At 46.3% G+C, this 16,940-nt stretch overlaps 1 long non-coding RNA gene across 1 annotated transcript; it reads right to left on the bottom strand.

Moving 5' to 3' along the window:
• Positions 1–14,044: 14,044 nt before the first annotated feature.
• LOC141156354 (uncharacterized) lies at positions 14,045–14,652 on the bottom strand. Its single transcript, XR_012247593.1, has 3 exons — positions 14,486–14,652; positions 14,305–14,411; positions 14,045–14,185 (listed from the first exon to the last, which is right to left on the bottom strand). It is a non-coding gene; the product is annotated as an uncharacterized lncRNA (long non-coding RNA).
• Positions 14,653–16,940: the final 2,288 nt, after the last annotated feature.

Raw genomic sequence — 16,940 nt, 5'->3', positions numbered from 1 at the left:
CATCCTCAGAGGCGGTCTGTCTCCTCGTCTCGGGTGGCGTGCTCCGCTGACAGGTCTCGGTCTGCTGGGCCATCTCACGGCTCCACTCCGCCAACGTCTCTCGCTGCACCCGAGCCATCCTCCTTGCGAGGCCCTCCAGAGCGGTCTATGCACACTCCCGGTCTCGGGGGAGCTGTGCTAGGACCTCCACTAGGCCTAGTGGGGTCGTTGTTTCCAGCAGGCTCCTGACCAACGGGTCGGTGCTGCTCTGCTCTCCTACAGTCGTCTCCAGCAGGCTCCTGGCCAGCGGGCCGGTGCTGCTCTGCTTTCTCGCCATTTCCGGGTAAGCTCCTCCGATACTCTTCTCCAGGCTTCTTGCCTCCGGGTGCGCTCGCTCTAGACTGCTCCAGGCGGCACCCATCTTTGTTCTCTCCTTTCGTCTCCTCCCACCTCGAGGGCGGTCCCGGGGCCACTTGGTGACTGTCAGCTCCAGGGGCTGTTCTTTCACGCTGACAGACACCTCTAGCATCACAGTCTCTGTTGGTGGGGGCGGTTTCCACTTTTGGCGCCATTTTCGGTCCTGGCCCACGATGGGAGGCGGCCTCTCACCACCCTCTGGCACGCCCATAATGGCGTCCGCTCTTCCAAGGCGGGAAACCTTTGGAAATGGCGGGAATCGCTTCCCAGTGGCGGGAAACTCTGCAGATGGCGGGAAAACGCTGTTAATGGCGGACAACCGGCTGGAATCGACTGGTGATGGGGTCCGATGGCGGGGACCCTCCGGAACCGGCAGGAGACTTCTTTTTGAGGTAAACTCGTTCTTCTCTTCAGGCACGCAGTACCCGGTTGTTGCGGGCACGTAATCCTGCCGACTACGCCAAAGTTGACGCGCCCCCTGGGCCATATTCTTTAGGGAGAATATCCGGAGCCGGATCAGATGGGAGTTGTAGTCTTCCGAGTGGCTGTGACCCGGTCCGTGCCCAGGGTGTCAAACTCAGTTGTATGTGGCAGTCCTACAGATGTTAATAAGTTCTTAATGTCGACTACGCCACCCATTGTATTGCGGTCACTATGGCCGCCGCTGCAGCAGGGTCCGCTGAGGCTGATGGTGTAGGTGCAGCTTTTGATGGTATAACCCCCAACGGGTGGGGTATAGCCTCAGGGGGTCAGGTGCAGAGGATGGGGGTTGTGGTGGTGCAGCATAGATGTTAAAGGAAGACAGAGTCGGGTTATGCAGTTAAGGGTATTTACTCACTGCTGATGTTCCGGTCACTCCAGCTTCAAGTGACCTCCCGAGCCGTGCTGCATCCACCAGGTCCTGGATCCAGCCAACCCCCAAGCAAGTCCGGAGCGTGACCCTGAGCTCTCCCTCTGTCCTTTCTCTGGCCGTCCCCACTAGTGATCCACCCAGGTCCAGCTCCCTCGGGCCTTCTGTTGGGAGACCCTTGGCCTTGGGTTCCCTGACCCTCCACGTGGTATGCCTTCGTGGTGGATGTGGTGGGTGGCCGTGGCAGACGCTGCCCACGGCCTCCGGTCTCTGGCTGGGGTGTGTTTTTGCCCCCACCAGCTTGGGTTCCGGTACCCTGATGCCGACTCTTCACCCGTGGATTGGATTTGGGGTCTCAGAGTCCTCTCTTCTGTTTCCCCCTCTGGGTCTCTCTTGCTTTCTCCTCTCTTTCTGGGGCTGCTCTGCTCCTCTGCTTCTTACTCTGACAGACTGACCTGCAAAGACTGACCCTGTTCTCTGATGGTGCCCACCTTATATACACCCTCTATGTGTGAGCTCAGGTGACCAGCACCCAATGAGCTCCTATCTTTACCCAGGCTGCTCCCCCTATCTGCCCCTACACTACTTGGGATGTACCACCCCCCTCCCACTCCAGCCAGGAACAGACTCGGTCGTACCTGCACATTTCTAAGTGGGAGTACCGTCGGCCTGTTCCTCGGAAATGGGATGTATGTAGTGCATGCAGCCTACCGAGCTCAGTTCCACACTCCATCCTTACCCGGGAGTGGAATATCACACCTCTGGGTTGAGGTGCAATACCCCTGTAGCAGCCGAATCCTCAGGGTGCTACATGTGCAGTGTGTGTTATGTGAGGTGTGAGCAGTGTGTGCATGTGAGGTGTGTGCATTGTGTGTATGTGATGTGTGTGCAGTTTGTGTTATGTGATGTGTGTGCAGTTTGTATTATGTGATGTGTGTGCCGTGTTTGCATGTGAGGTGTGTGCATGTGAGGTGTATGCAGTGTGTGCATTTGAGGTGTGTGCATGTGAGGTGTGTGCAGTGTATGTTATGTGGGGTGTGTGCAGTGTGTGCATTTGAGGTGTGTGCAGTGTGTGTATGTGAGGTGTGTGCATGTGAGGTGTTTGCAGTGTGTGTATGTGAGGTGTGTGCAGTGTGTTATGTGAGGTGTGTGCATGTGAGGTGTTTGTTATGTGAGGTGTGTGCATATGAGGTGTGTGCAGTGTGTGCATGTGAGGTGTGTGTATGTGAGGTGTGTGCAGTGTGTGTTATGTGAGTTGTGGGCAGTGTGTACATGTGAGGTGCGTGCAGTGTGTGCATGTGAGGTGTGTGTTATGTGATGTGTGTGAGTGTGTGTTATGTGAGGTGTGTGCAGTGTGTGCATGTGAGGTTTGTGCAGTGTGTGCATGTGAGATGTATTAGCAGTGTGTGTATGTGATGTGTGTGCAGTGTGTGTATGTGAGGTGTGGGCAGTGTGTGTATGTGAGGTGTGGGCAGTGTGTGTATGTGAGGTGTGGGCAGTGTGTGTATGTGAGGTGTGTGCAGTGTGTTATGTGAGGTATGTGCAGTGTGTGTATGTGAGGTGTGTGTATGTGAGGTGTGTGCAATGTGTTATGTGAGGTTTTTTTTGGGCAGCATGTGTGTGCTATATACATATATGTACATGTGTGTGTACAAGTGTGCGCCGTGTACATGTGTGTGTACGAGTGTGGGCTGTGTCTGCCCTGTGCATGTGTGTGTGTACAAGTGCGCGCCGTGTACGTGTGTGTGCCGTGTACGTGTGTGTATGGTTATATATTTTATTGCATTATTCTAACAAGTATATATGTAAATAGTATATGTAGATGGTCAGGTATAGACACACAGTGGCAGTATGGGACACTGTGTGTGTGTTTGTGTGTGTGTATGACATCCACATTTATAAATCCCGGCAGTGCAGACGAGAGCTCATAGGTGTAAACATGTCAGCAATCGCCCAACGAATGAGCAAAATGCTGCTCATTTATCGGGTGATTGGATTGTTTATGGCAGAACAAAAATCATTGTTCTCAGCAGCACATCGCCCGGTGTAAACTGCAGATATGCTGCTGATAACATGATCCTGTATGGGGACAGGTTGATCTATTAGTGATCGTTCTGTGCCCATCATTCTTCCTCAATCGGTGTAAAGAGGCCAGGAAACAAGCGCCAAACGACTTCAATATTGTCGATCATGCTCGTTTAGCGGCCTGAACTCGGCGCATGTAAATACAACCAAAATGTTTAAGTGTGATCGTGCAATGTGTGAGCATTTAGGGCACCACTTTAAACTTTTGCCTAGGGCCCCACTTTGTCTAAAACCGGCCCTGTATAGAAAAGAACTTCAAATATGGAATTGGGATGGATGATTGGCTGCCAAATCAAACCCAGTGACTGTCCCACCACTGCCAGATTGGCTGATCAGTAGGACAGAAAGTTAGGAGCTTTGAATGACTTGATGGCCAATTGCATCTCTGCCAGGGTCACTGGAAAGACCACAGTGGCTGAAGAAAGCATTGAATTGAAGAAAACATGCCCTTAGGAGCTTAGAAAATCAATATTTGTTGTGACCACTCAACCCAAAACATTTTTTGTCCAAACATCAAAATATCTATTTTTCTAGGTACACTTGCATAGAGATTTTGAAGGAACTTGACAGGGAGTTTGTGTGGCGCCCCTGAGGGTTCAGTCGCCACAGAGGTACTGCACCTCACCCAGAGGTGTGGCATCTCATTCTCTCAGGTAAGGATGGAGTGCTGCCCTAACACCTGCACCCATCACTACACTACTCCAGCCCGGCTGGAGAGGCAAGATGCACTGCTTTCTGCGGGCCTCGTCCCTGGCTGGAGTGGGGGGGAACCAAAGTGAGGGGGAACCATGTAGTGGGTGTGGGTGGAGGATGCGGACCAGGGAAGCACTTGAAGAGGAGGTGTATAAAAAGGGGAGCCATCTTTGTAACAAGGGAGTGAGAAGACGAGAGGTGCAGAGGCTCTGCAGGAGCTCTGCTCGGGAGGCGGGCTTAGCCTGTCAGGCCCAAGACTGAGAGAGGAGTGGGAGCAGGAGAAAAGCTCCAGGAACAGAAGGGATCCCAGGGGGTACGGTGAGTGTAGGACGGCACCCGTACGCCCGAATCTGCCAGGCGGTGGAGGGATCAGGCCGCAAGAAGGGAACCGGTCCCTGGACTAGCCGAGTTACTTTAGGTCTCAGCTAGAAAACCGGAGGCTTCTGCACAAGCAACCAACCCCCTTTTAAGAGTGACCCCAGGGTACGGGCCCGGAAGCCGACCGCCGTGACATCCCAAGAAGGTAAAGGCCCGAGTACCGAGTCCCCCATACCCCCCTGGGCGAGTCATTTGTTCCAGATATCCTGGAGAACTAACCACAGATCTTCCACAAATCCTTCTATCTCTTCATGTAATTCCATGCAAACTTGATGCTAGACTCTGTGGTGGCCATATCATCACTTACAGGACTCCATGTTTTTCTTCGGGCTGTATGTTTAGGGTCGTTGTTGTTGTCTTGCTTTGTCTTATTTTGAAACCAGATGCTTCCCTGATGGTATTGCACAATTGATAAAATCTGCTTGTATTTCTCAGCATTCAGTAAACCATATCATGACCAAATCCTCCTTTGCTTGAATGCTGCCCAAAATGTATAAGGAACCTCCATAATGCTTAACTGTTGCCTGCAGATACTTATTATTGTACTGCTGTCCAGCATTTCAGAAGACAAACTGCCTTTTTTTACAGTCAAATATTTAAAGTTTTGATTCATCAGTCCAGTGCCTCTACTGCAATTCTTCTTCACTGCAGTTCCTATGTTTTTGTGCATAGTTTCCATGTCATGTCAAAGATATGTCTTTTTTTGCCACAAATCTGTCCACTTACAGACAGATTTTTCTGAACAGTAGAGAAGTGTAGCTGGGTCTCACAGGTTCCTGTCAGTTCTGAGCTGATGGCACTGCCGGATATCTTTCAGTTTATTTATTTATTTTAGCCACTTACATAGCACCATTAATTCCACAGACAATATCAGCTCTGTTCCCATTGGGGCTCACAATCTAGATATCCTATCAGTATGTCTTTGGAGTGTGGGAGGAAACCCACACAAACACAGGCAGAACATACAAACTCTTTGCAGATGTAGTCCTTGGTGGGATTTGAACCCAGGATCATAGTGCTGCAAGACTGAAGGGCTAACCACTGAGCCACCATGCTGCCCATGTTTAGGAGTGAAATAAGCATAGTGTATCTTTCATGTGCTGCACTAAGTTTCCTTTACTGACCACTGCATCTATGGTTCTCATCGTTAACCATTTCTTGGTGCTTCTTCAAAACAGTTTGAACAACTGAACTATAAACCCCAGTCTGCTTTGAAATCTGTGCCTGGGAGAAACCTTGCTGATGCAGTATAACTACCTTGTATCTTTCTAGCAGAGTTTGGCTATTCCTCTCACATCTTTAAGCCTCATTCATAGCTGTTTCTGTTTCAGTTAATGACCGTGTTTCAACCTACATATGAAAATTATTATTATGACCTCTTTTGTATAATTGGTTATATTTCTACAAAATCCCTGACTTTGTGCAACTGTAACTAGAAAAATGAATGCTGTTTTGAAGGTAAAGGCTGGTCACAACAAATATTGAGTTAATTTCACTTTTGTTTATTTGCATTTTGAAAATTGATAAAAATAAACTATTTACACTTCCATTTTAGAAGGCATTCTTACTTTGCAGCATTTTTCAACATATGTCTGAAACTTTAGCACAGTACTGTATCATTATTGTGATACATCTTCATATTTCTTATTTACAGCATTACCATCATAAAATAATGGTGTGTGTGAGTAGTTATACATATTAGCCACCAAGCAATGTATTGATTTAGTTTAGGATTATGAGCAGCATACAATAAATATGTAATATTTACTATTACTCTGTACTAAATTATTAAAATCAGTCTCTTTAGTCTTTATTTGTCATTTCTGTCCTTTCACTCCCTATAGAATATACATTTACATTTGTATTTCTATGCTATGTCTAATCTTTGTGATTGACAAGTAAAATATAATAGTAGTGGATGAGAGTCGTTTCTCAGGATCCATGTTAACATCTTGCATCTGATGATATCTTTCCACAATGTCAGTTTTGAATTCTCTTCTTGTATTGGTGTCTATTGCATCTCCCCTGCTGGGAGGCTTTACATGAGCATTATGCCCTAAAGTGTAATACACAAAAGAATATCTTAACATTCCCAAGTCAGTTAGCAGTAAGAATATTTCAAGAAAACTTTACAGGAAAGTCAATGTTGAAGAATGCTCACAATTCAGTTAACTAAAAGCAGGATAACCATTGAATTGGTCTTAGGGTCATAGGCTATAATAAAATGTCCAATTACCAAAAGAAGGCCAATGTTGTCTTTATTTGCATGAGTATTGTGCCAGAATTTTCAGTTACCATCAGGTAGGTTCTTTTTAGCCAAAATATGAAATAGTAATTTAGCTAATGTGTTAAAGAAATGCAGCCGGGGGTGGGGGTTCACACAGATCCCAACTCTATCACCAATTGTCAAAGAATACAGCCAGGTGGGTCACACAAATCCCACCGCTGTTACCACTTTGTCACAGATGACACCAGGGAGATCACGCAGATGCACCTGCTGTCACCAGTTTGTTAAGGGAACGCAACTCTGTTGCCTCCAATTGTCAGAACAATTATGCAATTGAGTGATGAGGGATGGACTCAGCTGCAGCTGCTTCCACTACTAGGCCAGTTATTGGAGGAACTCGGAGTGAGCGAATGGTATATACACCTCTGGTTCTAATGCATGTAATATATTTATATATACCCCGGTACGGTCATTGACAGCTCCACAATAACAAAAAGGAACCACTACTAGCTACCACCACCACCAATCATTTACACAGGCTGACTGGACACCCATTACAGGTAGCGTATGGCTTTAGGGGTGCGGTTTACAGATCAAGAGGAACAGAGCTATATATTTAATCCAGAAAGGTAGGCAGTGTTTATAAAAAATATGCAAAGATGATACAAAATGGGAACAAAACAATACTGTATATACAATTATATAAAATAAAAGAAATGACAAAAGAAAATTACTAAACCTGATGTCATGGAAATGGCTAAGAGCTTAGTGGAGGGAGGTACTCCTTGGGAAAATGGATAGAACCCACAGCAAGCTGTACCTTCCAAGGACTGACAAATGACCAAACCCAATTTCTCCTTTTTAAAAGATCAAAATGACGCCCACCTACCTCCCTTTGGTGAGCTCATGTGGGGGCTGGTTGTGGGATGTGCTGGGTTTTTCAGAATTTTATGAGATCCCCAACTTACCAGATATCTTTGCCCCAGGGGGTCGCAGGCAGTAGATATTGTCATCATGTTTCTCATCGTGCTTTTAGGCTGTGTGCCCATGTAGCATTTTTCAAGCGTATATGCTGCGGAATTTCCGCAGCATAAATGCTCCAAAAATGCTTGGTAATCCGCCCCCCATGGTCCTCAATGAGAAGCCGCACTGTCAATGCCCACGCTGCGGTTTTTTCCGCTGCGTTTATGCTCCGCGGAAAAATCCGCAGCATGTCATTTAATTTTGCGGAAGCGCGGCGTAATCGCCGCCATTGACTTGCATTGGGCCGCTTCAAATCCGCAAATATGTAAAAATAATTGCGGAAGTGAAGCGCCTTTGCTGCGGTCTTGTACCTCAAAACCGCAGCAAATAGGAAGTGACGTCACAATTGGGCGTTCCATCCATCCATCCCATGAGCATCCCATAATCCAGGAAGACGAGAATCCCATAATATTCCCGTCTCTCAGGATCATGGCTGCTAACGTGGGATGGTACAAGCGGATGAATGTCAACGTGGGATTCATGATTAGTGTGGTAAGTGTCTGTATGTGTCTGTGTGGTGTGTATGTGGTCTGTATGTGTCTGTGTGGTGTGTATGTGGGGTCTGTGTGGGGTCTGTGTGGAGTCTGTGTGGGGTCTGTGTGCGCGGGTGTCAGCAGGCAGACATAGGCCGATGTGACACTACTACTCCCATCGGCCTATGTCTGTCCCCCGTCCACTCCTGCCAGCAGGATCAGCTCGATGGGAGCAGTAGTTCCCATCAGACTGATCCTGCTGTAAAATGTGCCCCAAAATTAAATTTAATAGCCCCCATATGTGCCTCCATATATTATTGACCCTATCCCCCCCCCCCCCCTATTTTTTTTTTGGGGGGGGGGGGTGCTATCATTATTAAAGTTTTTTTTTTATTTGCCCCAATAATATGTCATCTACTGCCCCCTTTTTTTTCATTGGTGGCCAGTGGTTACCTAAAATAAAATAGTTCATACATTACCTGTCCCCGCCGATCGCCACCTAAAATAAAGTAAAAAATAAAAAACTACACCTATACTCACCTAGACACCTAATTCCCCGAAGCCATCGATCTCCTGTAATAAAATATAAAATAATAAACCACAACCTTATCCTTACCCCTCCGTAGCAGTCCACGAGTGTCCCACGAAGATCTCCAGTTCAGAGCAGCCACATAGAATGTGACCGCTCTGAACCGCTGCCGCCGCTAGAATGAACGGGTTCGCCGGAGTTCAGGCAGCGCTGCTCCGGTGATCTGCTTTACGGCCCCGCTGTATCGTGAGAAATTCCCACGGTACAACAGGGCTGTAAAGGAGGTCACCGGAGCAGCGCTGACTGAATGCACTCCGGTGACCTCAGTCAGGGGCTCATGCTGCTGGGAGCGGACGTGTTCCCGGCAGCGTGAGCTTACAGCAGCCATGACAGCTGTCACATCTCCAGATGTGACAGCTGTGCATGGGAGATCAGCGCAGGAACGTGGACAGGTAACTATTTTTTTTTTTTTTAGTAAAATTAGAATTAAATAAAATTGTGTTTTATTTCAAATAAATTATTTTTTTCTGGGTGTTTGTCTTTTTTCTTTTTAACACTTTGTAGGTTAGTAATGGGGGTGTCTTATTGACGCCCATCATTACTAACCTGGGCTTCATGTCAGCTGGCGCTGACATGAACCCCACCACTATTACCCCCTGCCACCGCACCAGGGCAGCGTGGAAGAGCGAGGCTAAGCGCCAGATTTGGCGCACAAATATGATGCGCCAAATCTGGGGCAGCTGAGGGCTGATATTATAGCCTGGGAGGGGGCCTATAACCATGGCCCCTTTCTAGGCTATTAATATCAGGTCGCAGCTGTCCGCCTAGCCTTTGCTGGCTACAATTTATAGGGGGACCCCATGTCATTTTTTTTGGGGGGGTCTTCATAAATAGTAGCCAGAAAAGGCAAAGTGGCTAGCCTTTGCTGGCTACAATTTATAGGGGGACCCCATGTCATTTTTTTTGGGGGGGGTCTTCATAAATAGTAGCCAGAAAAGGCAAAGCGGCTAGCCTTTGCTGGCTACAATTTATAGGGGGACCCCATGTAATTTTTTTTGGGGGGGTCTTCTTATATAGTGGCCAGAAAAGGCAAAGCGGCTAGCCTTTGCTGGCTACAATTTATAGGGGGACCCCATGTAATTTTTTTTGGGGGGGTCTTCTTATATAGTGGCCAGAAAAGGCAAAGCGGCTAGCCTTTGCTGGCTACAATTTATAGGGGGACCCCATGTAATTTTTTTTGGGGGGGTCTTCTTATATAGTGGCCAGAAAAGGCAAAGCGGCTAGCCTTTGCTGGCTACAATTTATAGGGGGACCCCATGTAATTTTTTTTGGGGGGGTCTTCTTATATAGTGGCCAGAAAAGGCAAAGCGGCTAGCCTTTGCTGGCTACAATTTATAGGGGGACCCCATGTAATTTTTTTTGGGGGGGTCTTCTTATATAGTGGCCAGAAAAGGCAAAGCGGCTAGCCTTTGCTGGCTACAATTTATAGGGGGACCCCATGTAATTTTTTTTGGGGGGGTCTTCTTATATAGTGGCCAGAAAAGGCAAAGCGGCTAGCCTTTGCTGGCTACAATTTATAGGGGGACCCCATGTAATTTTTTTTGGGGGGGTCTTCTTATATAGTGGCCAGAAAAGGCAAAGCGGCTAGCCTTTGCTGGCTACAATTTATAGGGGGACCCCATGTAATTTTTTTTGGGGGGGTCTTCTTATATAGTGGCCAGAAAAGGCAAAGCGGCTAGCCTTTGCTGGCTACAATTTATAGGGGGACCCCATGTAATTTTTTTTGGGGGGGTCTTCTTATATAGTGGCCAGAAAAGGCAAAGCGGCTAGCCTTTGCTGGCTACAATTTATAGGGGGACCCCATGTAATTTTTTTGGGGGGGGTCTTCATAAATAGTAGCCAGAAAAGGCAAAGTGGCTAGCCTTTGCTGGCTACAATTTATAGGGGGACCCCATGTCATTTTTTTGGGGGGGGGCTTCCTATATAGTAGCCAGTAAAGGCTAAGCTAACTGCTGCGGCCTGGTATTAATAGCAAAGGAAGGGTCCATGGTTATTGGCTACTTCACAGACTATAACATCAGCCAACAACCGTCTGCTTTCCCTTTGCTATTTATTAAAGCTATGCGTGAGCCCACTTATTTTTTTTGGTTAAAAGATTGAAAGATTATTGTACAGTGTATGTAGGTTCATTCACTGAAAGCTCCTGCATACGCTGTAAGGTTGATTTCTCACGTCCACATATCCACGTTAGTACAGATAAGTGTGACCGAGCATGCTTTGCAATGGGTCTGTGTGTGGGTCTCCGCTGTGTGTGGAAAATGGCATCAACACTCGTCCCGGAGATTGACGTGTGAAAGAACCGTACAATATAGGTGAGGGGTTAGTGTTGGTGTGTGTGCGTACATATCTCCATATGTTTATTTAATTTTTTTTTTGGGGTTAATCTTTTATTCCTCCATTTTGTTTTTAAAATAATATTCACACACGTTATTATTCACTGTAGATTGAAAAATATCCCGAAATATGGGACCGAGCTAGTCCTGACTACAAAGACAAGCAGAAGAAAAAAGACGCCTGGGCCTCTGTGTTGAGCCAAATGTATCCCCAGTGGGTTAATGCTGAACGTGATGCCCAAGAGGAAATTAGTAAGTTTTGATTTTTACACTTATTTTTATATCTATTTATAATTGCACTTTTTGGTGTCAAAGCAGTTCATAAATTGTTTTGGTTGTGTCATTGCAGTGTATGATATTAAAAATCGGTGGAGATCGGTCACCGACCGGCTGGTGAAGTATCACCAGTCGGTGCAAAGTGGCTCATCACCCAAAAAAAGGAAATTTCCTTTTGCGGACGAGCTGGCCTTCATACTAACCAGTAGGAGTTTGCGGAGGTAAATTCCCAAAACATATTAATTGAAATGTTTCCAAAAATGTTGTATTTACATTGGGATTTACCTTTTATTATATACAGAACTGAAGGAAACATCATGGCCCCAACAGCAGAAGAGGACACAACCACTGAGCAAGTAGAGGAGGAATCCGAGGACTTTTTCCAGCTTTCCTCACCGGATCCATCTGCTTCGGCATCTTCAGCATCTGGTTGTCCCTCACATTCTTTGTCCAATCCAGCGGACATCGGGACGGGTTTGGTGACTGATTCTCCTGCTCCTGCTCCAAGTGACGCTGGAAGCTCTGCTGGTGATGTGTTGAGGCCCACTGGGAGGGGGTCTGGTTCTGCTCATCTCGTGGCATCGAGAAGGGCGGGCAAAAAAAAGGCCAAAAGCCACGGGGGTGGGACTATTGTGCTTGAAGCACTCACAAATCGAACCCTCAGCCTTGTGGAAAGGGCATCCCAGGAAGATGCCATCGATATATTTTGCTCAGCCCAAGCTGCCCGCATCAGATCTCTGCCACGAGATAGGCAGAACATGTACATGACTGCAGCAGGCGCTATGGTCATGGCAATTGAAGAGGCAGCAGTTATGCCCTCGCCCCCAGCCGTAGTATGCGGAATATTTAATTGTTTCAAACCCAGTGTGCCTCCACCACGACCAGCAGCTGCAACCCAGCGTTTTGGTCAGGTTGCTGCAGCATACCGTCCAGAAGATATGCAACCAAGTTATGGTCGGCAAATGGCTCATGGTGCATCATCATTTATCAGAGGACCATCCCCCAACTCTACTTTTTCGCAAGAAATGTTTCCTGGGTACAGCTTTGAAGAAGACCTTCAAAACTTGTAGTTAAAAAATTTTACCCCTCCCTGTCAGCATTTTTGGACCCTAGCAAATACAGACAGCACCTGTAGGTCGATAGATACACAATGTTTTACAGAATCAGACAATTAACAAAGACCTTTTCTTATGGTCACCTATACCAGGCATCAGGCGTAGGGGACTGTAAGAAAAGGTCTTTCTTTTTATATAATTAAACAACCTACAGGTGCTGCCCGTATTTTAGGGCCCAAAACTGATTAGAGGACAGGTGTGCTGTACACAGTGTGTAATTTTTTCCCAAGTTATGGGCAATGTTTGTCCGATTAAATTTTCTAGAAGTTTGTTGTTTTGTGTTTTTAAAAAGTTTTTTACAGTTATTCTATATTACGTATTAAAAAAATTATTTAAACTATCTGTTAATTTTTTTTTTCAAGTGTATATGTGGTTGGATTGGGTTGTAATGAAAAAGTGTTCCCCTGATCTGCGCTCACCATAGCGCAGGTCAGAGGAACTCTACATTTTTGAAATTTGTTCAAACTAATCTACGTATGTGGTCGGCTGTATACAGTGGTTTTTAAATTAGAAATATACTTTGATATTTTGGACCACAACTATTTTTTGGATGAATACTACTCTCAACACTGTTATTTGCTAGTTCTGTTCTTAGCGCAAGCAAATAACAATGGTGAGGGTTGACTTTAGCAGACAGTACTTGGGAATAGCGCTCTAGGTAGTAATGCCAATTTACAGGCTCTGGTCTTTGTGGCTTGTTCACTTTTGCGTTGACGTATTGTCGAAAAAAAAAATGTAGAAGGTTGCAATTCAAGAAATATTTTAGACAAATTTAAGTTTAACCAAAATTTATTTTTTTTAAAAACATTTTTTTTACATTTTTATTTAAAAAAAAAAGGAGGAAGTTCTTCTTTTATTGTTCATCAGATCTTCTCTGCTGGTCAGGCTGCTCAACACCAGCACAGGAGTATTGCCAGTGCACGGCACCTTCAGGACTCATGAAGTAGTCAGCGAAGGTTGGCCACAGTTTGAAAGCCTGCTGCGACCTGCAGCCAAGTCTCCTCGGTTGGAGAAGGCATCACGATGGGCTGCAACTTCTGCCAGATGACGGTACATGTGCACCTCACAATTCTGGAAATGGTGGATTTACCAACCCTAAATTGGAGGTGCAGTGATGTATAGCTCTCTCCTGTGGCCAAAAATCTGAAAAGGAAAAATAGATAATTAGAAAAGCCATAAAAAGAAATACAAGCCAACAGTAATTATCCATTATTAATTCATCTTTTAAAAAATTAAGGTCTTTATTACAAAAAACTATTCCAACAATGGGCTCTTTTTTTTTGGGGGGGGGGGGGGCTCCACATTCTCAATCTTTTTTGGTCATCTTTTGTTTTCTCTTGAGTTCACACATATCAATTTATAATGTGTTTTGACTTTGTGTCTGTGTTTGCCTATGATGTTTGCTCTAGAGTTTACACATCAGTGACCTTTTCAATCTGATCTCTGTGCATGGTGATCTCATGGTCAAGCTAAAAATATGTACACAAAGACAGACACAGTGGAGCCATCACCACAGGGTGGCTAACAAAACCAGGTACACCAGCCATCACCGCAGGGTGGCGAGCAAAACCAGGTACATATAAATCAACATTCAACTTACCGCAAGGTGATGAACAGCCTTTCCTCAGCAGAGATGGCCCTTCGCATTACAGTGTCTTGGAAGTCCAGGTCAGGAGACATAAGGCTTAGCAGCCGATCAAATGCAATAATGTTCAGACGGCAGAACTGTTTAAATTTTTCAGGAAAACTATAGTAAACAGAGAAAAAAAAAATATTAAAAGATAATTTTGGAACATAGTATACAAACAAAACCTTAAAAAAACAGCATAGACGGATGACATTATACTTTGTTCACATATATCTTACCTCCTTAAATCCTGGTAGAGAACATTAAAGTGGCCCTTGTCCGTCCGCTCCTGCAAGATAGGGTGCACCCAAATTTTTTTTGGTCGTCTTCTCCTCCTTAAACGCTCCTATAGAACAATAATAGGTTAGTACACACACTACATAAAAATAATGTACCCCAAAAAAACTTAGTTTATATTACCTGCTCAACGTTGTAGTGCAGGAGATTTAAGCAAGTCATTAGCAGAAGGTTTAGGCATGGTCTGCTGACCCGCAGGGGCTGCAATTCCTGTGGCATACTGTCTTTTGCAAAAAACAAAATGGTGAAGAGGGGTTGAACTAGGAAATGACATCAGGATTTCCATCTTTTTTTTTTTTTTTTTCAATAACTTTCTTTGTGCTCAAAAACGCATGAAATAAGCTTACAAAAACGCATGTAAAATCCGCATACAAAAACGCGTCAAAAACGCGTCAAAAACGCGTCAAAAACGCGACCAAAAAACGCACGCGATTTTCTGGCAAGGGACATGCAGAAATGTTGCAGAAATTTTCTGCTTCATAAATGCAACGTGGGCACATAGCCTTATCTGTCTATAGAAATGAAACATGGCCTGGATAGCACCATCCATTGGACCAATATTAAGTTGGAGGGTCCTGCTGGTTTTACTGTGATGTGAGTGCATGTGTTATGCATGTCCCTTCGCTGCGACGCCGAAAATATATCTCCCATAAATACCGGATCAATTCAAACTTAAATATTCATCATTGACCACAAGCTCCAAAGCGTCTCAGAAAGATTATTTGATTAGAGGAAGTTCTTTGATTTGGAAGCATACTTCCCTGCCTCTGTGTAAACAAATCTTAGACTTGATGTCTGTTTCCCAGCAAATCTCTCTGCTGTATTTACCTGGTCGCTTCAGAAGGCTCCTACTTCAGTGGAGATGGAAGTGTCAGCTCTCTCACTTCCCTAGTTATAATTAGTTCCATATGTTGAATGTGAGGGTGATATGTCCCCTCTCTGGAAATCTTAATTTCTCTCTATGACATGATGTTTTCACTACAAATCAGCAGGAATCAGCCTTTGCACTAATTGGCAATGAAGAACGCCAGCTATTACAGAAGGGCAGACTACTATTTCTATAGACATAAGTGCTACCTTTGGATATTTATGCTTATATTGCTATTGAGAGGCCAATAATACAACCTTAGTTTTCAATACTAGCAGTGTTGGAGTATACAGCTACAGTCCTCGTGTTGCGACTAGATCGGTCACATCAACGCGTCACCGTTCTAGTCAGACAGTCGCTGAGCTCAGTGCTCGTGTAGAAGCTAATGGCACACAACACTGAGCTCAGTGACTGGCTGACTAGAGTGGTGACACATGCTGTTGTCGTGACATCACCCCTCTAGTCATAACACCAGGCCCGCAGCAGTGGCAGATATAGGGTTGTATAGATATAGTGTAGTATCAGCCTAAGGATAGGGTCACACCACCGTTTTCTACACATCCGAGAAGAATGGTCTGATAATTCTGATCAAAGTGTCAGTTTTTCTCAGACCTGGAGAGTAAAAAAGAGAAGTTCCTCCACCGTCTCCATTCTGTCAGTCTGTGAAAATTGATTTCATGTTTGCATACGCGCTACAGAGTGCTACTTTATTTGTTGGTTATGTGACGCCTCGCTCCCGCTCGCTGGCCCTACCCTGAGAGATGGGGGTACTCGGAACCGGGCCTCCTGGTGGATGCAGTCGTGGCCTAGGGCCGGCCCGTGCCCAGGGTCGTCACAGTAAAATAAGGGCCAGGAGGGGCGATGGTAATCGAGTGGATGCAATGACTACGCCATCTGTGGTGCCTGGTGATTCGCCACCAGCGCTGCGGAAGTCCTCTGAGGCGGGATGTCGTGGCAGCAGAAGATGGTACTACTCCCCACAGGCGGAGCAGGGCCTCAGGGCAGAGAAGACGGATTAGGGGGGTCGTAGTGGGTGGTGCGGTGTGGTGTCGCGCTGAAATGAGGAACCGGAGGCAATGGATGCAGTCTTCCAAACTTTACTCACGATGTTAGGTGTCAGCTGCAAGGCTTCTACTTGCTCCTCATGGCGCGCTGCGGCCACCAGGAAAGGGTTTAGCACACTCCGGATAGTTCGGGTGCATCAATCAGGACCCCCGCACCTGAGTGTTCCTAGAATTTCCCACTAGGTCCTCTCCTGTCCATATGTGGTGCATGTTACAAGGCTGGGTCTCCCTCTGGCTATACACAGAACAAGGGTACGGGTGGCGACTCCGCTCCGTCCGTTACCCGGTGGGATCCTCTAAGCCTCCGGGCTTTTGTGACTGAGACGTGAAGTAGCAAAGACAGATATCGGGGGCCGCTACCCCTATTGCGGAGCTTTTCTCCTCTGCTCCCCGCTTACGGAGCTTTCTCCTCTGCTCCCCGCCTACGGAGCTTTCTCCTCTGCTCCCCGCCTACGGAGCTTTCTCCTCTGCTCCCCGCCTACGGAGCTTTCTCCTCTGCTCCCCGCCTTGGCCTTCTTGCTTCTGGGACTCTGGCCGGGGTGGAGGCGCCAATACTCCACCGCCGATCACTCCACCCCGCTCCTCGTCTCGAGGCCTGAGACCGAGGACCGTAAGCCTCCAGCCAGATGGGGCCCTGCGCTGCCTT

This window comes from Phyllobates terribilis, unplaced genomic scaffold (genome assembly GCF_046119375.1).
Source record: "Phyllobates terribilis strain yellow unplaced genomic scaffold, ASM4611937v1 Scaffold_8__6_contigs__length_399053987, whole genome shotgun sequence".
Taxonomy (NCBI): Eukaryota; Metazoa; Chordata; class Amphibia; order Anura; family Dendrobatidae; genus Phyllobates; species Phyllobates terribilis.
The sequence above is the reverse complement of the archived record's forward strand: the minus strand, read 5'-3'. Positions and strand labels throughout refer to the sequence as shown.